Here is a 23,235-nt window from a genome sequence, read left to right as displayed (position 1 = left end):
CATCAGGAAACCTGCCAAGCAGGAGGCTAAGAGGGCTCACACACCTCTGGATCAGTTCTGCCAAGCAGGCTACAGCTGCTCCTCTCTGCAGGTGGAATTTAGCATAGCAAACCTACCTTGAATAGGACAACACAGCCTGCTGTCCCATTAGAGGCAACCCTTTCTTTCATAGGGCTCCCCTTATGAATGTTAAACTATAAAATCATCATGCTGACCTTAGTCTTTCAATTCCATTACCATTCCTTAATCCCACCCATACAGTTACAGACAGACAAAGATCACCTGGAAAGCAGCAAAGAGGCTTCCCTGGAAATCTGAGAGATATGAGCCTGGTGATGCTCAATCTGTTTCCTTATTCGTTCTCCACAGAAGTCTACTTCTCCACATTAAGCTAGGACAAAATCAGAGAACTTGTACTCATTAGACAAAAGGCACAAAATCTGCTCTCAACTCTCTTCGAGAATAACTATTTCAGAACTACGCTATCTTTCTTTCACTCCTCCCATCTGCCTGGTACATCCTTTGCTAATAAGATCACTGGGTCCTCTAAGCATATAAATGGTGGCCCTTTACTTTATGACACTGCAACCGTGAAAGGATCAAATGGTGTTTCGGAAGTCAAGTGGACCACTGCTAGCCAACAGGGCTTCGTGCAACAATGGAGACCTCTATGCCAGAGCTCCTCTCCATGGTCACTAGCTGTGCGTGGGGTTTGGCCACTTGAAACGGAGCTAGCACAACTGAGCTCTTAATTACATTTAAATTTAATTAAGTAATAAGGAAACTTGGCTTCTTAAATTAGATAATTAGGAACAAGAAGATCTGTCTGCTGTTGCTTCCCAGGAGTACTGATGAGAAGACGCTACACTCCGGCAGATTCCTCCCAAGGCAGCATTGCAGGGGCTTGGGCTCTATGATTGTCAGGACAACAGGGATTGTGTCAATCAGGAGACGACTAGTCTTGGGCTCCAGGGTGTTAACTGCAGAGTCTTGAGTCTTTGGCATTTTAGATCGTTAGCAAAAATGTATAAAATTTAGTGTAATGTTCTTTATATAATGTTTAGAAATTTTTCCATTTAGTATCTGAGAAATGACCCTTACCAAGACAAACAAAGATGTTGCCCCCAAGGGCTCGTAGTCATTACCTATGCTTATAGAAATATGTGTGATGCTTTATTCTAGAGCATAAATATTCTAAAAGGGGATGGGTGGCTTAGGAGGCCACTTATTTCTGTATTCTTCCCATAAGAAACACCATGTTAATATGGGTTTGTAGATGGAAGCCAACCTCTGCTTGCTGCATTTTTTTTCTCAGTTAACGGCCAAGAACAAGAACATTACAACTTAAAAGCCCTACTGCGCGTCTATGTACCTTTTCTTCTGTCTAAAGAAGAATTTGAAAGGTTTATCTAATCCACAAAGCTAGCAGATCTTACCACATATGACTAAAGAAATGTTAATCACAGGAACATTACTTTTAAGTAATGTACTTTTAAAAATGTTTGAAAACCATCTATTTTTTCCATTGTTTATTCTTTAAAACTATAAACTGACTAGTATGTACACTAGTATACTTGTTAAAGGGCCCTATCATTTTTACAAACGTGATGAACATAAAATAGCATTCAAAACTAGTCCAAGAAGATGCATATTTTAAACATTTCTCATAGAAACTAACCATCTGTACAATAAGGCATTGTCTATTCTACCAAGGTGATTTATTAAAGATAATGAAGCGTATGATTTAATAGCTGCCACAAATCCTTTTGCAAATGGGATGGGCATAAATAATACAAAAAGATGGTCCAATAATAGGCAAGTCCTAACCTAAGATCTATGCTGCATACTGGGTCGCAGGAAACCACATGTGCCCAGTTAACTGTGTTAGAGTGGCTAAGGATGTAGCAAAGATCAGGCTCCCCATTTCTTACTTTAGGAATCACCATGACTGTGATTTAGCAAAACCCTTTTTTCCCAACGGACAGTGCAGAGATCTCCAACTGGAGGTGAGGGTAAAGCAACTCAAGTTTTGCCAAACTCTGTTAGTGCAAATTACAGGGGGCAGTGTTTCACTCACCCTACGCCCACTCACTGCAGTGGGCAATTCATTAGAAAATAAATTCCCAATAGGAGAGCAACAGAATTCAAGAATTAAATGAGATCTTAGAAATCTCTGCCATGCTAATGTCTCCCCCTTCCTCCCCTTCCTCCCCTTCCTCCCCTTCCTCCCACACTCCGATTCTGTTCCAAAGTATGCATGCCATTATCCATACTTTTGAAAAGTATGCATGGCCAGATGTCAAAAGTTATTGCTTTTAGCAATAACATTCTATTCATTGTTAGTGTTCTAAAATGTATAACAAAATGTATAACACCAAAATTGCATACATCATTTGACTCTAACATGCAGTCATCACCTCCTATTTGCAAACTAGCTATCTCCAGTAGCAGTCCTGTCTTTCCAGGGACTTATGGAATCAGTGTGGCAAATGTCTAATGACAGGAAATACAAGCCATCTTACACGCCAGCTGTTTAGCATGAAAAGACTGCCTGGTTCTGCCTTACAGTCATGACATGGCATTCACTAATAAGCTGGAGCATCTAGTTGTTTGCCACACCACCCAGCCAGTCCATCTCAAATAAGACCGGATGCTACAAATCCTAGTGTTCAAGCTTGAGAAAATGTCCGTGGTTTAAGATAAACAAGGGGCGCATGTGTGAGGCCTATGCAGTTCCTACTGCCCTCGCTCTTGTAAGCCTGGCTTGCCAGAACTGAGATCATTTTATTAGATGCCATTAGTCTCTGTTAGGACGGTCATTTGAATAACAACAGATTGGCAAGTATAAAACCAAGGCACCTGTTGTACATTTGGCAGCCTGGATGAAGCCCCTTAAAATGAAAACAAATAAGAGCTATAATCATGCCAAGCGATGGCTTTTGGTTCAATAATGACCATGTGTCAGAATTAAGTGCATCTGGGAATTCTTACCACAGCCAGATGTAAAGGCAGATTTGTCTTGTCTAGTGGCATATGACTGGATATACACAGTCTACTCAGATTTGGCTTTGTCATGGTTTAGTAACCAAGTAGGTAAGTGGAAACTTTTCAAACAAAATAAATTAAATACTGCAAAGGAACCAACAATATGCTCATAAACTGTAGACCCTAAACATGTAAGATTTGGACCGTGAACTAACTCATCTCTGATTTTTCTGTATACATTGGAAAATGAATGAGAGCATTCAAGTGGGAACAGAGACTGTTCAAAAGATGAGTCCTAAAGAGACACTGGGAACTGCAAAGACTTTGACAAAGCTCTAATATGTGTCTTTTGAGGTGAGTAAGGGGAAAGAGGAAATGATTGTGGATGGTAAGGGAGCAAGAGAAAAGGGTTTGAAAGAACACCAAGAATTAGGTGGCTTTGTTTAAGTATTATTTCAAGGTTTGCAACCAGGGAACAGGAGCCAGATTCAAGTATGTTCTACTCAATAATAAAAGTTCAATCCAAATCAACTTAGCCAACAACTGTTGCTTGAAATAAGGGATTGCATACTTTCATTATGAAAATTATTTTCTAAAACCATTTATTAACTATAAAAACTAAGTGTAGTGGCACTTCCCTGTAATCCTAGCACTAGGGAGGTATGGGCAGGAGGTTCAAGAGGTCAAGGCCATCCTCAGCTGCTGAGCCAGTTAAAAACCAGCCTGGGATACAGGGAACCCTGTCTCAAACAACAACAGGGTGTTAACTGTGGGGAAAAATTTTCAGCATGTTACCCACACAAGGTGATACTTCCTGAATATCAATACAAACATTTACGTGGGGTTTGTTAAAGATCAAGCTGGCTACAGAGCCAAAAGACAAAGGCAGTCAAAGGTACATAGAATGAAGCTGCTGTTCAACCAAAAATAAATAAATAAATAAATAAATAATAATAATTAAAAAAAAGGATACTGGATCTCTTCAGACAGAAGAAGGCTGGAAGGAGGCTAATGGCTAATACTTCTTTGAGTACCAAGATACACAGAGAAGATTCAAGAGAAAATATTCTAAATTATGAACTATAAAATCAAATGTTAAGTTTTTCTTCTACATTCTTTTATTTGTTTGTGTGGAAATACATCAATTTCAGGTTGCACCTAGAAAACAAAGTCACATTCAAATATATTTAGGACACCATTGCTTTAAAATAGTAACTGAGCATATATAACTCAATAACTCAGATTTATTAAATTTGCTACTCTCAATTTCTAAGTATTTTTATTTAAGAATATTAATTAAGAACCAAAATATGGATGCATTCTCAGCACAAAGAAAGTAGTGCTGCCCCATGCTTCCGGGAGGTTATGGTTAATAGATTAATTTATAGAAAAGTTTGTGACTAAATAGCCAAGTGTTTGCATGTGAGAAGCATTTTGGAAACTTAGACCCAAAGGACTTAAATGTTAAGACACAAAAACGCTCATAAAAGAAAAAAGCATTCTCTATGTAACTTTATGTACCATGTCTGATTTAAAACTTCAGGGTGCCCTGCTGTCAAGGAAACAAATAATTTTCCAAATCATCAAACAAATATAACATCCTGAATTTTATTCTTCAGAAAACCATAATTAGTCAGAAATAGTTATCTGAAACAATATTTGACTTCCTCCCCCCCCCCCAAAAAAAACAGTCTCAAGTAAGCTCCTATAAAACAGGTTAAATGGAGAAAAAAACTAATCAACTTGCCCATCTGTTATTGATAATAAAATTATCAGGAGAGCAGTAAAAGCAAATATTTTAGAAACCATTCTAATGGACAAAAGTTCCCAGATAAACGTGAAGTAGGCTGGCTGCCAGCAAACAGAGCAGGTATGCACCACCCCCTTGGCAGAGCTCCACCTCTTTGATGGGAGGCTGCTCTTCGGAGATTCCTGCTTGATTTATACTTCTCTTTATAAAAATGCTTTTGATTCCTAGTGGATAATATGAAAGTGCCAGGTTTTATTGCTTTAAAATCACTTTTTGGTACAGATCCTTCACATAACCATATCCAGGACTGAGTCCAGAACTCAGCAGCTCATCACTGCCTTGGAAACCTGACATATCAGAGCTGGAAAGCAACAACACACAAAGGTCAACTGCCCAAACCCCTGTAGGAAAAAAAGTGTTTCTCAGTAGAATAAGAAAGAGAATCTTCAGAATGGACACAGAGACTCTACACATGCTTATATTTTTCCATAAATGTGTGCCAAAGAAGCAGAATTTGCTTGCTATGTGTGAGATATGCTTTTTAACATTTGTTTTTTTGTAAACAATAAAGAGGGGCTTAAGTGTAAAACAGATAAAGTCTGGTTGCTAACATTGCCCAACTTACAATTTTGGCCCTGGGATCCACCCATATCACATCTCAACCTTGAGCTCACTCCTAATCAGTTTTTCTTCCTGTGAAACTGTAACATAGAAATATCTAATTAGCACTTATTATACATAATATTAGTTTAGGGATTAAACGTAGTACTGAACGGAAGGAACCAAGCAGAATGTCTAGCAATACAGAAAGTACTCAGTACATATTAGCAACTACCACTAACATGACTATTGCATAGAGAGCACTATCATTAGTCCTGAAATATCAGCAATACTAAAAGAAATTTTCTCCAAAGAAGAGTGCTGAATTTCCCCTATCTCAGAGTACTGGGATTTTTTCAAGGCATCCAACCTAGGGCATTCACATACCTTAAGCTGCCTCTAAGCTATAGCTCTTAAAACCCCAGCCTATCATTATAGGCATATATTTACAGTAGTTCTTAACCTCCCCAATGCTTCGACCATTTAATCTAGTTCCTTATGTTGTAGTGATTCCCACCCCCCAGCATAAAACTATTTCATTGCCACTCCATCACTGTAAATCTGCTACTGTTATGAATCATTATGTAATATTTGATATGCATAGTAATCTGGTATGTGACCTCTTTGGCGGGTTGCAACCCACAGGTTGAGAACCATTGGCTTATGATGAATTTATTCTTTATATTCGTGATTTTAGTTAAATTCAACTCAAATTCAAATCCTTTGTTCAATTCAATCTAAAGAAAAAAAATAGAGTGAGTTGGGCATTAGTTGATTAGACAATACTTAGAAAGACTTTATTGGTCACAAATTGATACAACAGATATGGAGTAAGGAGGGATTCTTAAAACCATATTGGAGAAGCAGAAAATCCCACACCAGACTCCTCCAGGATAGTTCAGGATCTGTTCTTGCACAAAAGCGGGTCACCTTGGGGTTCTGAATGAGAGAGCAGGCAGAACATGCAAATTACAGTCAGGCTGCAGAAGACTGTGCCTGCTGTTGATGGGGAGTTAGCACTTGATTGTATAGACTCAGAAAAAGAAAACCACTGCATTTCAGCAAAGAAGAGAGAGAGAAAACACTAAGACAACACAGAAAGCTATTTATGGACTGTTGAACATCCAAGCACATGGTAAAGTCAAAAAGGGAAAGGAAGCCATACAATAAAGAAATTCCAGGAATAGAACTACAGAACTGGATAGCAACAAGAAGGAAAGAAGAAAGGTGCAAAGGATGACACCAAGGTTCCTTCCAGAAGGCTAAATAAGATAAGGTATGGTGTGAAGAAAAATGACTACAAATACTGTGTGGGAGATATTATTTAAAGTTTATTATACAGAGCTGGAGATTCAGGAAAGCCTTTTATTTACAACAATCTATCCAGCTGATAGAAATTTAGTACAGGCACTTGACAAGTGCTAGGAAATCTACATTCAGGGTAATCTATGCAGACATTGTTGGTTCTATGCTAACTTGAAAGGAATATCCCAGGAGACAACATAGGAAGATCTGAGTAGATTAATCAATATTCAAAGAGTCTATAACAGAGATGGAATCTAGGAGGTCGAAGCATCCCAGGAAGAGAGAATCCATGAAGAGAGGAAAGCAAGGAATCAAGGAAGAGCTCAGAGCAGTACCCCATCCATGCAAGCCTCCTTCAATATTTTATTCTTGTATGGAACTACTACAATCCTCCAAGAAAAAAAAATAAATAAGAATGATTACATGAACAGTAAGTAGATTTGGAGTATTTAAGGTATTTCTAGGTGATTATTCCCTGCTAGTCAAATAATCGCGAGAAAGATTAGACTAAGGTATAAAAACAGATCTAAAGAATCAGACCGAACCATTTCAACCAGAGAAGTATGAATTGGTAATGTTTCCCCCCCCCCCCGCCTTTAAAAACCTTTAAGAATATCTCGATTAAAATACAACATGGAGATAAGATATGTTTCGTTTCCCAGGGAGTTGAGGGTCCACTTGTGAAAAAAGAAATGATTAGTGTCATTCAATATTTTGTTGTAGTGAACATTGGGAAGGATGGAAAATAATCTTATGCTAAACATTGAAAACAAATGTCTTTTGACTTATACTAGGACACTGTGTCGGCATTTGATGTGGCTGGTCTAATTTCTTTCTGTGGAATTGTGCTGGTGGGTTTTAGGGAAAGACAGAAGGCAGTAAGTAAATTCCTATCTTCCATCAACACATTTGACCTCAGAGCAAACCCCACAACTGGCTACAGGCACCCACCATCCATCACTGCTCTTGAAACTGGATCTTTCAGGAAAAGACAGCTGCACTGGGCAAGGGCTGAGCAGCTTTCTAAGATGCAACGCACTTTTTTTCAAAGCACTTATTTTGGTTTAGTATTTTAATTAACTGCGTTTCTAAGCATTTCTTTCCCCAAACTGCAGTTCCACATCAACAGCTATCCTTGGGAATCTATTAATTCATTCTTGACTTTTAAAGAAAATGCTCCCCGAACATTCTAGGCAAAGTCATTTCTAGCTTTTAGTTTGAAAGCTTTTCTGAGATAGTGGTGTACTGAGGCATGCTAATATGCACAGACTGCAATGAACACGCTGGGCAAGAAAGATTGTTCTAGGAGCTGCAGTGATTACAACAAACACACAGCAGAAAGCAGAGGAGGAGGGAAGGATATACAGACACCTACATCTAACAGATCTGAGTTTTAAACCAGTCATCAACAATTTAGAGCAAACGGATAATGATCCAGATAGCTATTTACAATAAAACAAGTGCCTAGCATGAAGCATACTTATCACATGGCTAACACATATAGAGCTTTTTTTTTTAACCTCAAAAAAAAAAAGAGAGAGAGAGAGAAACTTTTATTACACAGTTAGCTGGATTGTCATCTCTTGGATGGTTATTCTCTCCACCTTAGAGATGGTGAAACTGAGACTTTCAAGTGCTGCCTCCCTCCCCAGGCAGATGTGATAGGACAGAGAGCCTGAGTTTTCCTTAGAGCAAACCTATTGCTATCCATCTGTTTAAAGGCTGGAGCAAAGATAGATAGGTAGGTTGGTAGATAGATAGATAGATAGATAGATAGATAGATAGATAGATTGACATTCCATACGTATCTCTTATACCTTGGTATCCAATGCTTACAGCTGAACATTCTATTTATTTTAAAATACAATTTTCACAAATCTCTAAACAGAGTCAAGAAACAGTTTTTTTAAAAAATACAATCAATTCCTCAACCTCAGTTTCGTTAGATACTGCTATATGAGCTCAAAGGTTGGCTTTTCTTTTGCTCTTTAAAGACCATTAACGTTTTAGAAATTCAATTAATCTCAAGAAGCTGACGGATTTACAAATGTTAAAGCCAGTAAACAGCAATATGGAAAGGCCTCTGAAGCTCCTGACATTGTTATCTGAAGGTCAAACCTCAGCAAAGTGAGGCAGTCTTTCTGGTCAGTGAGCGCAAAGCAATACAAAAAGCCTAGGCTCAGATGGTGCTCGGCTATGGGACTCTTAACACTATGTTGTCAGTGCCACACTGCCATGGGTAGTGGAAAGCTGTGTTTGACCGAAGCAGGTTGGGGGAGAAGAGCACCTAAATGGTTGGTCCATTGCTGTCTGCCTGCCTTTATCCCTGACCCAGTCCTTGCAGATAGAAAGAGCAGCCATTGCTTTCCAAATCGTCACCTTTTTGTCATTTTATTGCCTATAACGTACAGAAATTTGACTTAGGGAACAGAAGAACATGGTTAAAGAGCCATGAAAAGACATTTTTAAAAAAAAAATAAGCATTGATATAGACTGGTTGATTAAGTATATCAGCAACAAACAGAACTAATTAAAATTGGCCACTGAATTATCATGAGAGAGTAGACACTACAAGCATCATCTTGGGCCATTTTTTTTCAAGTTGCTTTAGGAAGTGTGGCAATGTGAATGAACAGAATCTTAAGTTATTTTAATGCCAAGTCTTAATGCCCAAATCTTAATGATACTTTAATTAATAAAATGTTAACTGAAAAAACAATGAAATCAGCTAGCTGCATAAAAACCATCAGTGATTTGTTAAACAGGAAACAAGGAGCTAACACATTAAGGTAATTTCATGGCATGTGCAGGACTGCCTTGTGTGCTCCAAACTGAACATTTTATCATTAATATTTAGGTTCCATTAGTTAGAGACTGCTACAAAATATGAGCATTTGCTCTTTGACCTTGCCAAGACTTATAACAGGAAGAACAAAATGTCAATTTTCACACTAGATGCTATGATTTTATGAGATGAGCAATCGGTGAATGCAAACCATGTATTCCTGTAGCTGTCTTTCCTTCGAGCTTAACTGTGAAAAACTAAAATATACTTCTCTTTTTTTTTTTTTTTTTTTTGAAAAAAAAAAGGGAAATTTGGACACTTTCCTTGTTGAAATATACTCAAGCCAAACATGACGTTTTCATAAGTATTACCAACTCCTGATTGGAAGCAAATGAGATTATCCATAAGGAATATCCCAAACAAATCCATCCTTTGGTAGAAATGTCACTGTGATATAAAACCACAGACCCTTAGGCGAGTGACGCCTGCTCAACAAAAGTCACTGGCAAATACTAAGTAATCTCCTAACACATTGTCAGCCAGCTTCAGCTGAAGTATTATTACACAGGGATCCTCAGTCTCACAGTCTACAGAGAATAACTCCTCTCTTTGGTCTTTCTTGGCAAATTAGTGATAATATAAACCAGAAGGTTTTAAAGTACTGATTTTGCTTGAGGCAGCAAACTACCTTTGTGCAATCACAATTAAAGAGCTTTCCTTAGCGACTTTCTGAACAGTACAAGGATTAAGCAAGGAAAAATAAATAAATCCACAAGGCAGCAAGAGATTACCAATAAATCTGGTTTAACACAATCTCACTTACTCATATTGACCTTCTCAATTAAAAATGACTGTCCTCATATAAAAATGTGACTTACCAAATACACATTGAGTCCCCTGGAAAACTGAACATTATTATTTCTGGACTGCTAACTGCAAGTGTGTTGTGTAGCCACCCTGATAAGTATTCTGCATCAAAGGTAAAGTTCTTTCAAAGAAACTTTTGGGTGCCAGAACTAAAGACCATTTGTATAGATGTCAAAGATATTACCCTTTAATAAGTCTTATGCTCTGAGGTCACAAACAAGCTACAACTCTAGACTACCTACAAATACATGCTGAAATTAGCAAGGGATGCTTTAAAAAAACATTGAAGAATCGATCTTTTTTAGGGTGGTATTTTTCACATAAGACAGTGTTGATAATTCCACATGTATCCTCTAAAATACAGAGTCGTTCAGTGCCATGATAGATCAAGTAAGTCTAAAGGAATCCAATATGGAAATATTTACAGTGGGTTCTTCTACAAAGAATCACCCGTTTCAATGTGAAAAACTGAAAATCAACAAAAGATCAGTGTAAGTAGACTTGACCTTACTGTCTAATGTCATCAGGACTGGCACAGCTGATCGATTTCAAATTTTTGAAACAGACACTAAAAATGTATACAGCATCCTCAGTCCAGGTTGCTAAAATGCTGCCTGAACTACACTTAGAGCTTCAGAGTCTCCTTCCTCAGGAACTTACACAGTACTCTCAAAAGAATTCTAATCACACTATTAATCTGTGTGTATACTTCCCTTAAAGTAACTCTGCTTTGTCTATCTTCTAAACTTGCCTTGTGTAAGCAATATCCTTTATCTTACCAATTAGGAAAAGTTATTGATTTTTTTTCCTTGTTTTATTTTACCACAAACTAAGAAACAGGCATTGTATAAGAATCTGCATAAGTATTTTGTTTCAGAGTCTATATGGAAATTCACCCTAATACCAGAGTACCATAGATTACCTAAATAAAATTCTTGAAATATCCTTCAATCAGCATTCACAGCTAACACCAGAGCATGGGTTAGAGTTTTTCAAAAGGAAAAAGAAAAAAAACTTACAGAACTGCCTACTTGTATTTTTCTTAAATGTCTTCTAGGAAGGGTTTGTGTAAGCCATAGCAGGGTGTCTCCTGAATATAAGAACAGTTATACAGGCCCCTAGTGGCTTAGCAAATAGCAGCAGTTGAGGGGAATCCAATTTTTAGTTCTAGACTTCGGGGTATTTTGGTTTTCAATGAGTGTCTATCTTAAAAATCATGTCAAATAATGACATGCTGTATTTTAAGCAGTTTTGTGTGTGTGTGTGTGTGTGTGTGTGTGTGTGTATACCAATACATATATACATATGTATATATATATATATGCATTTCATTACTTTTATTAATTGTCCAACTTCACTGGCCAAGAATTTTTGCCATTTAACTGCCACAATAAGACAGTTGACACATCTGCTTATTTACATGTCATTAGAAAGTAGTATCTTACCCATCTGCCTTAAAATACATCTGAGGGCCACTTTTCCTATTTGAATCCCATTTCTATTGTATCACCATTACTAAGGGTTTTATATTAAGTGCTCATTATTTTAAATTTGAGAGGCAAATCTAAATGACACTTTTGTGGTTGTGGAAATTTCAATGTGTTTTCCATAACAGTACCTATTTAAAAATATTTACAATTAATAACACCCTTTAATTCTCCATCCTCTTGTGTCTTTCCTTCACAAAAGAAAATTCCAGGCAGGCACATTTACAGCTTTTAGCAATTTTTAACTGGACACAATCTGACAGCTGAATTCATGAAACTGACCAGCTTGTCAATTTCACACTTTGAAAGTACAATAATAGCTGATAACATGCGGGTGAATTTAAAAAATCTGTCACAGAATTGCTAGCTCCATTGAAAAGGACAGTACAGTACATAATTATGGGAGGCAGGAGGTAGGGGAAATTTTATTGTCCATTTAGGAGATCTGTTTCAAGAATTTGGATACACCATAGAAAATGTGCTTCCTCTTTGGTACAATGTCTATGGGCCATATAGGAGATCTGTTCAAAGGAGGATAATGTCTACTAAGCTTTTCCATGGACATCAACAGTGTTTTCACAATTGGGATCATTTAAAGATTCGTTTAAATCAAAATGTTTTGAATTCGGGTGTATCATCCTGGATTTGCACCAAGTTGAGACCTTGGTGTGTGCACTCTGAGACAGAGAAATAGGCACACCATCAGAAGTGCCTCTGGTTGAAGGGAGTCAGCGTAGTTGTGCTACAGACCGGCAAAAAGAATAAATACACCAAAGTCCGCATTTGTAGCTAATTACAACCTCAAATCTGTGAACTAAACAGTTACTAGTTACTAAAGGGCTAAAAATTTGTGAGCTGCTGTCTCTTAATTCGCTAGCACGTAAAGGAGAAAAGATAAACAATTTAAGAACAAATACAGGGCCAGCGATCCCTCAGGAATCTTCCAGGGCATTTAAGGTGCAGAGGCTGGGGGATATAATCCAGTCGAAGAAACCCAGGCAACAGAAGATGCAAGGCAAGTAGAGTAGTGGGAGGCGAACTGGAAACAACACAAGTGGGTTGTGATAGTCCGGGTTTTGAAGAACGGCACTACTATTTGTAATTTAGACCACACAATTAATGAAAACCAAGCTCATACTTACTGTTCAAAAAACAAATCTAAGCGGAACCAAAACTGACTTCACTTGTTAAAGATTTAAAATAAAATCAACGTCGCGGAGAAGAACCAGGGCAAGTTTTTGTTGTTGTTTTTAACATGTCTATGGAAAAGCCTACAACTAGCGTGTAGCAAAGCAGGGGATCTTTGGTTGGTGGCTTTCTTTTTGAATTGTTTCCTACTACTTCAACTCTTCATAATAAATTATGTGTTTCTTTCTCCTGGAACGAGTGTGTGTGAGTCCAACAGCTTCCCAGCAGCAGAACTAGAGCTCCGACCCGGCCACAGAAAGCGCTCCAAACACCCCCCTCCCGCAAGCAGTCGCGGACCCTCGAGTGTCTCCTATTTTTCCTTCTCCGCACTAGTTCGGAGCAGAGAATCCAAAATCGCCCTCAAGAACGGGCCGCTGCCGCCCGGGGCAGATCGCCTACCTCTGGCTGAACAGTGTCCGGAGTGGAGTCGCTCCAGGCACACAACGGTCCCGGGGTGAGCGGGCTCCGGGCTCCGGGCTCCAGAACCCGGACGGCTTACCTGCTCACGTCGGCTCGGGGCAGCCGCCGCCCGCGCCGCTCCCAGCACCGCGCTCCAGCCCTCCGAGGCCGTGCCGCCTCCGGGCGGCCGCTCAGTCCCGCAGCCGCCGCCGCCCAGCCCGAGCGGCAGCCGCAAGTGGCGAGTCCGCGGGAGTCCCGGCCGTGCAGCCGAGCGCCCCGCCTCCCTTTGCCAGCGCCGTGTCCTCGGCCCTGGCGCCCGCCGCTCGCCGCCGCTCCCGCTCCTCCCGCTGTTCCACGCTCCTCCCGCTCCTCCACGCTGCTCCGCGCCCTCCTCCTCCTCCTCCTCCTCCTTCACGCGCGCGGCTGCTCCGGCGCGCTGCTGGGGGGTCCGGCCACGGCTCGCCTCCTCCCTCCGCCTCTCCCGTTTCCTCCTTCCTGCTGCTGCCGCCGCTGCTGCTTTTAAAGCAGATTCTTTGGCCACAAATAGCAACTCGGCTGCCCCCCTCAGCGCCTCCCTCCGGTTCTTGTCTTCTTCCCCCCAAAAGTGAAGCGCGAGCGAGATAACCCGATACTGAGGCCCGCGGGGGTGAGGGGAGCGGGCGAGGGGTGCCCGCAGCTCGGGAGTGGGGTCCCGGTTACACCGGCCAGGGCCAGGACGGAGTGGCCAGCCCACACCTTGAACCTGGCGGGAACCTGGCGGGAACCTGGCGGTCACAGTTGCCGGCGAGGTGGCTCGGTTGGGGAAATGAAATGAGGGAGCTCAGCAAAGTAATTTTCTAAGCTTCTCTCTTTGTTTCCTTGTCGGGGTGATTTCTAAAATCCTCATAACTGCTGGAGGTTCCACGGAATCGCTGTGCCCAGAGCTTGGGGATTGTGTGTGCGTGCCGTCTGCGCCCGAGTGTGAGTGTGGGTGCGTCCCGGGCGGGGACAGCCAGTCCGCTGCGCCCGCTGGCGAACCTTCAATCTGGACCGCCGACTCACTGAGGGCCACAGAGCTGGAGTAAGAAGGGACAGGCTGGAGAGCTGGGCGAGGGGGAGCGTACACACACACACACACACACACACACACACACCACAACACACACACCACAACACACACACCACAACACACACACCACAACACACAAAAACACAGCGCGTGCGCGCACACACAAGAGAGAGAGAGAGAGAGAAAGAGAGAGAGAGAGAGAGAGAGAGAGAGAGAGAGAGAGACTGAGGAGAGAAGGGGAGGGGGCGGGGTGACGTCACTCCCCAACATCCATCCACCCAGACAGAAAAGACCCTCTCAGATTCACTCAACTCATCCCGGTGCACGCACTCGCACACCCAGGCGCTTCCCGCTCTGCTTCCTGAAGCACGGGAGGAAGAAAGACTGGTCGCGCCCTATTCAAAGCAGTTGAATAATACAAGGGGCGTTCATTGATGAAAATGAGTTGTGTCTATCCCAGTTCACCTTGGCAGCCTCCTTCTCGGACTTTTGTAGGATCCTCACTTTGAAGGCTGAGAGGAAGGAAAGGAAGTACCCAAATGTTGGTGTGAGAACTCTTAGGGTGCTTTCAGCTACTTGCTCTTACATTAGCAAAGCACTGCTCTCCGGCTCTCCAACAAAAACCTCTCCAGACAGGCACCAGTTGTTGGACCAGGGTGGATAAGGTGCCTGGTGCGGATTGCTAGCTAAAAGACGTGTTTAACCTTCTTCCCTCCTCATATGATCTCCAGCATGTGGGGGAAGTCAGCAGCTGGAGGCCTCCATTGGCAACCAGCCCATCAAAATTCATTAGGAACACCATGAGAAAGGTCAAGTGAAGTGAAGCCTGGGCCTTCAAGCCACCTCCACTGCTCATTCTGTGTTCAGGCCAGCCAATGCAAACAGCATTACTCCTGCAGACTCCGAACTGTCTTGGAAAGAGCAAAGGTAAGCAGACCCCCTTCAGAAGCAACCTAGTGGTCCAGTATCTAGCATCCTGACTAGTGGTCCAGTATTTAGCATCCTGACTATCCTCTCTAGCTGTCTGCATATTCGCTTCAATCCTCTGCATGCCATGCACTTGAAAATTACTGAATGGATGGTCAGTATTCCTCTGCCCACTGTACACTGCAAAAAGAAGACATACCGTTTGGAAGGGATCTTAGGAGATGCTGTTTAGTTTCTCAACATGTTGGGAGTAAACACGCATCCTTGATCAATTCTCCCTTATTTACATCCTTTTTCTCCTCTTTGAATGGTTAGCCTTACAGTGAGAACCAGAAAGAACTGCATTATTGTGCAAGTTCCAAGCCATGTTTAACCAAGTTTTGAACGGAACACGCTGAAAGCTTGTGCAGAGACTATGAACAACTGTTCCTTCTACCCTCAGAATTAATCTAGAAATCTGAGCTCCTTGATAAACCACTCTCCTCCAGCATATGAACTACAGATTGTCTTTCTCATTGCCACATCCTCCCTCATGACCTCGTAGTCCCACTTTTCCTCATCCAGATGTTGGAAATTCCTCCTCTGGGTATTGGAAAGACAAGGTGCCTTTTGCCTCCACATCTGACCTTGCTGAGAAGAGTCTAGCAGTGAAGCCTGACTACTTGGGGTTCATAGTCTGGGAAGTACTCTCTTCCCCAACAAGGAGCAAGTTAGACTAGCTAGAGAATTCAGTACTGGCTGTTGCCAAGGTGAGCAACGTCAATCGCAATCGCAGTATGAATAAATGGCAAACTCAACTTCTTCAGCACCAGAAGGTCCTAGATGTTTGGGTCCCTATTATAACCAAACATATTTAAAAAAAGAAATAGGGATCTGAGTGGCATCTAGTCTCAGCTGTTAATGTACAAAAGACATATGCAGGGTGATGCTGCTGAGGAAGGCAAGATAGAAGGAACAGGGACATCCAAGTAGAAGTAGGAGTGAGGTTCCAGTCGGGCACACACGACCACAGTGGTAGCAAGTGCACTCAGCAGCGGATGCTGCAGCATCTCATACAGCAGCTGGACTGCTTTGTCTTCTGGATATTTTAACCAAAGAACATCAGAGGTTGGTAGGTTTCTGAATAGTCTTGTTTCATCCTTACAGGCAAGGAAACTTTGTCTCTGAGGCTGCAAGGTTACACCAGGTCTCTAAGGCAAAGGTAAAATACAAATTCAGGTGCCCCCTTTCCCTGATGCTAAAATATCCACAATTATCTCTAAGTTCTGGGTCAAATCAACTGTTTTTCCAAGTCATCACCGGACAACATATGAGGACTGTTTAGAAATGATAGCCATTTGCATAAAAGAAAATGAAGAGATAGAGCTGCACCTGCTTAGTTCCCTTCCAGCTCTGGCATTCTGTGAAGAATAGCACGCTGGAGTTTTGCTGTGATACACACCCCCTTGAGGGCACAATTCAGCTAGGGTGACTATGAGTTTGTTTTGAACCCCATCCAAAGCAGTTTGTTTCTAGAAGTACTGGTGAGATTTTATTTCCATTTATCAGGTCACATAGCAAAATTAATTTTTAAAATAAATGTATTGACAGTCATAATAGCTGTTACCTTGTATTATGTAGTAAGCATGATACCATGTCATGTTGTTTTGCTTGCATGGATGGGGTGGCATAGAAAGAATATCTCTTGTAGTCAAAACTGACCTTGAACTCTTGATCCTCCTGCCTCCTCTACCCTGGTACTGAGATTGTAGAACTATGTACCACACCCAGCTCCCACTGGTTTTCAAAAGGCACACAGTGACCTTTTGAGAGGTTCATGAATATAGTGGCTACATACAGTTTTTTTTTTTTCCAATGGAAGAAAAGTAAGAAAGAATTACTTTGATCATGGGCCTAAGTTGAGAAGTCATGGCCTCATCTCCAGACATAACCTTTGCCTTTCTAGATGAATATTATTAGTTTCAGGGTTTAAGTAAAGAAGTAGGATCAGATGAGGTACAAAATTTAGCCATTCTGAAAACTTGCCAGTAGCTAAACTAAAATTTTGCACCTATATCTTTTCAAACCCTAACTGCTTTTATTTCTGTAATGATGAAAAAAATATAAACTAAAAGATGCAATAAATTGCTGTTAATCATATTTTCCTTGAAAGGGGTGTATGAGTTTTTTTTTTCTTTATGAAATCCAGTTAGAATGGAAAAGCACAGCAGAGATCCAAATGACATGTGTGTAGCTTCACAGGCACTGAAGCTAATATCAGACCATTCCTACAGGTGCTAGACTGTGTCTAACATTTTTTATTAACTTGTTGCTAAGAGCAGAAATGAAATAATAATGAATGGTTTTAATCCTCAAACATTCACTGCTACAAGTTAAAATGCTAAAGAGAAATTCCTAGACTGAATTCGTGTAGCAGCTCTCAGCTGCATGTGCTCTGCTCTCCTAACACGGAGGAAGCATGAAGACAAACTAGAGAACCAAGAGACCCTAAAATAAACAAGATGTGGCTTAACTTGGAGACAGAAGATACATTCCCATACCTGGGGTTATCAGTCTGCCTATACTTCAAAGAAGAATGGAGCCAATATCTCATCTGAACAGAGCTGTGGATTCTACAACCAGTGCTACAAGGTTACATGGTTTGTTCCAATTCCTCAGGTCTGAAAGTTCGAACCCAGCACCAAGAAATGGTTGAAGTAGACCCTGGCCTTTCTCATCTATTATAGAAAGGGCCCTGACATGCCAATAGGGTTTCAGTACACATGACGTGGGTGAGAGTTTTGTGCAGTGGTGTGTAAACATCCAGAGTCTCTGCATATGAAATAAATATACATCTCCCCCAACCTGGGACAACAACTAAAAAAAAAAAAATCTATCATTCTCAAACAACAACAACTAAAAATCAGGCCCCTGTGGCCAGCTCAGCTCAGTTGCCATATTTCACCCTCACCTGTACTGTGTAGAGGACATTATGCTGCAATGTTATTTTCCATTGGCTCAGCTACTGGAGATTACAGCATGCAATTGTGACAAATGGATATTCCCATTAAATTCTTTAGTAGAGTGGGGCATTCCATTAACCACTGGCTCTATCCCAACCTAAGTGAAACATTGGGTAATTTTTTTCATGTGATCAAGAAGTGAAGGGGGGGGGAACAAAGGATATACTCTAATTACCTTCCTAATTTTTTTTGTTGCATGCATTATGATAGTCGTATATTACAATTATTTATAATTATCATATGACAAGCTGTCAGCTGAAATTTAACAGGTGATTTGTCAAGAAGCTCCATTAATGCATTCACCAAGCACTGGTTTTTAGTATTTTTTTTTAAACAGGAAAATTGTGTCAATTTTGTTTTTAAAACTACACAGTTTCAATATTCAGAGGTCTCCCATCTTTAAATGACAGAAATTGCTTATTAAAATACCACTATTGGTGAGCCGTAGTGATGTCCTCCTTTAGTCCCAGCACTTAGGAGGCAGTGATGAGTAGATCTATACAAATACAAGGCCAGCCTGGTCTTCATAGCTAGTTTCAGTCCAGCCAGGACTACATAGTAAGACCCTGACTCACCAAAAATAAAACTGAGGTAAACGAAAACTAGCAGTATTGCTAACACGTATGGGTGCACAGTTACTAAGGTGAGGCATAAGCACATTTTCATCACGTCAGGTTTTTGACGCTGAAGCATTCATTGAAAAGAACAATTGCCTACTATTCTTTTTTGTTCTAACCATGTATAATTTTAATCCATCTTTTACATTTTATACGTTTTTTTTTTACTTTAAACTGTGTGAGTGAACACTTTCATGCGTGTACCTCTGGTGTGTATTAATACATGCAACAGAATCCACAGGGAGATGAAGGACAAGATGTGGAGCCTGGGGATGGAACGCAGCTCAGCATGCTTGAGGGGCAGGTATCTACCCACTCAGTTGTCTCACCAGCCCCATTTTAATATTTCGAAATACATTTGCTGAGTGTATTTGTGGGAAAGGACACATGTGTACCAAGCCACATGTTGAGGTCAGAGGACAACTTGATGGCAGAAGTTGGTTATTTCCTTCAACTATGTGGATTTGGGGGCTCATACTCAGTTGGTCAATCTTGGCAGTCACTGCCCTAATTCATCTTCCTGGCCTCAATTTTTTGAGACATTTTAAAAGGATGGGTGAATGAGAAGATAGAAAGAGAGGGAAGCATGTATTTACATTCTGTTTCATCTCTTTGTCTTACCATAATGCAAAGGAAGGAATAATTTAAAGTACAGCAAAGATTAAGAAGTCAGTGAAGAGCTAGTAATTAATCACTGAATAGAGGGCACTCTACAGAGAGCCAAAACTGATGAAGCTGATGATGCAGGCTGTCTTTAGCTGACTGGCACAAGAACAGGACACACAATGTAAAAGAATCCCAGACAGTTCCTGAGGGGAGAATCTTGGGAAGAAAGAAAGTCTTGATGCCAGTATCTGCAGAATGTCAAAGTCGTAGAACATAACCTGGAAATGAAATTAAACTGCATACCACAATTTTATTATTGACCCCATAGCCAGCCAAAATTTATACTGCTTAAGAGAATGACAGGAAAGTACAGCAGTGCTTGCTTAAGTTTCATTTGCACAAGCCTGACTCTTATCTTTAAGCCTGTGACATGCAGCAGGCTGCTAATGACTGGCAATCAGCAACTTGGAGGGAGCTGAATCTCCTTATTGAAAGAATGTGCGTCAGGATTCAACAGAAAAAAAAATTAAAACCTAAAGCCCAGCTGTCTTTCAAAGCAAATAAAACACCCAACAACCAAGGTCACCAATAAAGTGCAGGTTTCATATTTTTAGGAAGAAAAGACTAACAGAGACTTGAAATTATTTTTAAATGTTTGTTCTCTCAAGGTTTCATAAAATGACTTTCAGACACTCTGAAGCAAAACACCATAAGTTGGTCTCCAAGCCATAAGAAGTGTGTCTATATGAAATTTGGGGCTTACAAGTATTCAGAGACAAACAGGTCCTTATGCCCTGGGCCAGGAGCTCACAGTTACCAGATCTTTCTGGTCCTCATGCATGCAAGAGCAGTTATTAAAGACATCAAGACCACTATTTTCCAACTGTTTCACTTTTCTCTTTTTGTTTTTTACGTCTCCTATAGTGCTATATAGACTTAAGTCATATCACATAATGTTGCTCAAGTTCAGAATTGGTGGCGTAGTTTCTCAGCTATTTGAAGAGATTCCTGTCTGATCAGAACCCAAAAAATCTCCTACCCTAGTATGCCAAGCTCTGTAGGATTTCATAAATATTTGAGAGAACAGGAAGGGTGAAAATAGGAAATGAGGAAACTAGAATAATTGAATGTCAGTAGTCCAGTTGAGGTAAAATATCACTTCCTTTATAAAGTTTCCCACACTGATTAAATAGAATGAATCCACCCTGTCTTTATGTACTTGTTTATGTCTTCTTTTTCTTCCCAATCTTTATGCCTTTTTACTGTATGTGTGAGCATCCTGGTAGGCCCTGAGTTCCTTCACACACAGTCTTTATATCACCATCAACACCTGGACTCTAAGCACATCTCAAACAAATATCTGTTGCACAGATCAGTGTGATAGCATGTGCTTAAACCCCACTGTGGCTGGTGAGGTGCCACTTTATGGTGCACTCTTTCTTAGCCAGCACTACAAGGCGACATTACCTAGTTCGGTCATTTAGGTTTCACCAGTCACAGCACGCACAGAACTGTCATAGGGAATAATAGAATCTGAGCAGAACTAGATAGATTCATAGTTCCACAGAATCTTTGATGAGAGAAATTTTAGTTTTATATGTTCTTCTAAGATGTCAGAATTATTTATCAAGTGAATAGGGGAAAGCTTTCATAACTCTAACTGGTGATTTCATGACTCTAACTGGTACTGGCCTTTTTATTTTTAACTGAGTACACAATTAGAAATAGTTCTCACAATATTTATAAATATTATTTTCTATCTGATCATGTCACCTTCTTTTTGAAAACTCATTAGCCATACCTCCACAACTAGTAACAGTAAACAAGCCCAGACAAGGGTTTAAGGGCAAACACCATTCTTAGTTAGTTATCTAGTTGGTCATTTCTTTAAGTTTATGTTTTACCTATTTGTTTCTCTCCACTAAAGAGCTATCTTTCCATTACAAATGTCTTTATACATTTCTGGGCTACTATGTTGATAATTTTTTTGCATGGTCTTCTCAATCTTTTCTTGACTGTGCTCCAATCCATTTCACATTATGCTGTCCTATTAATTCAGATAAAACACAGTTTTGGTTATCCAAGTCTACTACCCTGAGAATTCAGTGGCTCAGCTACTCACAAGTGGTCTAGATCCATCCAATATCCACAGGTCGAATGGTACTGGAGCCTATCTTTCTATTCTAAATTTCAAATCCTTACTTCCAATGTCTTAGCCTCTAGTGCTGTCTATATCAAACTGCATTTTTCTTTTTCTAACAGTCAGTTACACAGTAAGTGCATCACCATCCCTAAAGAAACCTCTCACTTTATATATTGTTTGATTTTCTGATTCTGTTGCCCAAATATAAACAGTACTTCCTCTGAGATCTTTAGAATCTCTTTCTAGGTAAATAACTATGCCACTGAAACTTGTTTAAAAAATAGTATTTTTTTAACACCCTCTTTCCTCAAGATTCTTCTATGGCTAAAATTGTTTGTATTTATCTATTTACTAGAATAGTAAAATACAATAAATACAAACATGACCTGGATGGAGTCAGTGGGAATTTATGCCAATTGAAACCTAATCATCTCTTGCAGAACCACTTTGTTTAATCCTACCTTGAATGTTCTCATGCCAGGAGACTATGCTGGGAAGAGAACAGAGGAATTTAAGGAATCTGAGTTAAAACTAATGTGAGGAACAACAGACAGCCTTAACAGTTTCTTTAAGTTTGCACAGTGCTGGAGACTCAGGATCTCATGCATGATAAGCAAGTAGCCAGTGAGATGCACATTCCTTGGCACCCCAGTTTCTTATTTTTAATTCAGCTTGGAGAAGAACTAACATGGGACTCTAAACAGCATGGGGCCCAGTAAAGCACAGAAGCTCACATCTGCTTCCCCCACTAAGGGACTCCAGGGCAAGACACCTCAGAGAGGGCTCTCCTGCTAAATCCCAGTTTCCAAAGAAAATAGTCCCTGAAGAAGTGGAGGTAAGAAGGGAAAAGGACTATTGAATTATTTCTCATTTTTATCTCAGTGTTTATACACTGACGCCAAAAACAGCTCCAAATGAAACTTCATTATAAGATTCTCAGATTACCATGTTGTTCACCTTTGCCAGTTCTAAAGAGGAGAACAAGACAAAAATTAGAGCAAGCACTGAAAGCTGTTTTGGATTCTGTGTGATGAATTCTTACCTGGATATTCACGTCACATGTGCCTTTCATTTGCTTTCTTTATACTCCTTTCTTTCCCAGTCTCTATGCCTCTTCCACAGGCCAGCTCCTATCCTCTTGTATGTTCTCAGACTGAAAAGCTATAACTGGTTGATAGGGAGAACTGGGTTAGTCTTTTGTGTGACCCTTGCACAGAGGCAGACTGTCCTAAGAGTGTTGTGAATAGACCTTTGTAGAGTTGTGGTGTTTTGGAGTCTAGCACTTGCCTGAGAAAATAAAAAAAATACTGAAAAGGTTGAGCCAGGTGTGGTGGCACAGACCTTTAATCCAAGTATATAGGGAACAGAAACAGGGGGATCAGAGTTTTAGGCCAGCATGGTCAACGTAGAAAGTTCCAACCCAGCCAGTGCACCATAGTGATACACTGTAGCTCAAACACAACATAATTATTTTCAGTTTAATATGTTCTGTGATCTTGACTTCAGGAAACATAATTGTTTATCAC

At 40.4% G+C, this 23,235-nt stretch overlaps 1 protein-coding gene and 1 long non-coding RNA gene across 32 annotated transcripts in view; one reads left to right on the top strand and one right to left on the bottom strand.

Annotated features, from left to right (window-relative positions):
* Ptprd (protein tyrosine phosphatase receptor type D) overlaps positions 1-23,235 on the bottom strand; it is a 1,324,101-nt gene that overhangs the window by 479,454 nt on the left and 821,412 nt on the right. For 29 of the 30 annotated variants that reach the window (XM_076934730.1, XM_076934744.1, XM_076934736.1 and 26 more), the window contains exon 1: positions 13,467-13,604. The exons of the other annotated variant lie outside the window; for it this stretch is intronic. The gene's annotated coding sequence lies outside the window, so the exon portion shown is untranslated. Of the gene's footprint in view, positions 1-13,466; positions 13,605-23,235 lie in introns of those variants that run through there. 30 annotated transcript variants of the gene reach the window in all.
* Positions 1-23,235, top strand: part of LOC117708884 (uncharacterized) — a 45,871-nt gene that overhangs the window by 9,567 nt on the left and 13,069 nt on the right. Inside the window, exon 1 of one of the 2 annotated variants that reach the window (XR_004606857.2) lies at positions 14,406-15,341. The exons of the other annotated variant lie outside the window; for it this stretch is intronic. This is a non-coding gene — a long non-coding RNA (uncharacterized LOC117708884). Of the gene's footprint in view, positions 1-14,405; positions 15,342-23,235 lie in introns of those variants that run through there. 2 annotated transcript variants of the gene reach the window in all.

The sequence above is a fragment of the Arvicanthis niloticus genome, chromosome 5 (genome assembly GCF_011762505.2).
Source record: "Arvicanthis niloticus isolate mArvNil1 chromosome 5, mArvNil1.pat.X, whole genome shotgun sequence".
NCBI lineage: Eukaryota > Metazoa > Chordata > Mammalia > Rodentia > Muridae > Arvicanthis > Arvicanthis niloticus.
The sequence above is the reverse complement of the archived record's forward strand: the minus strand, read 5'-3'. Positions and strand labels throughout refer to the sequence as shown.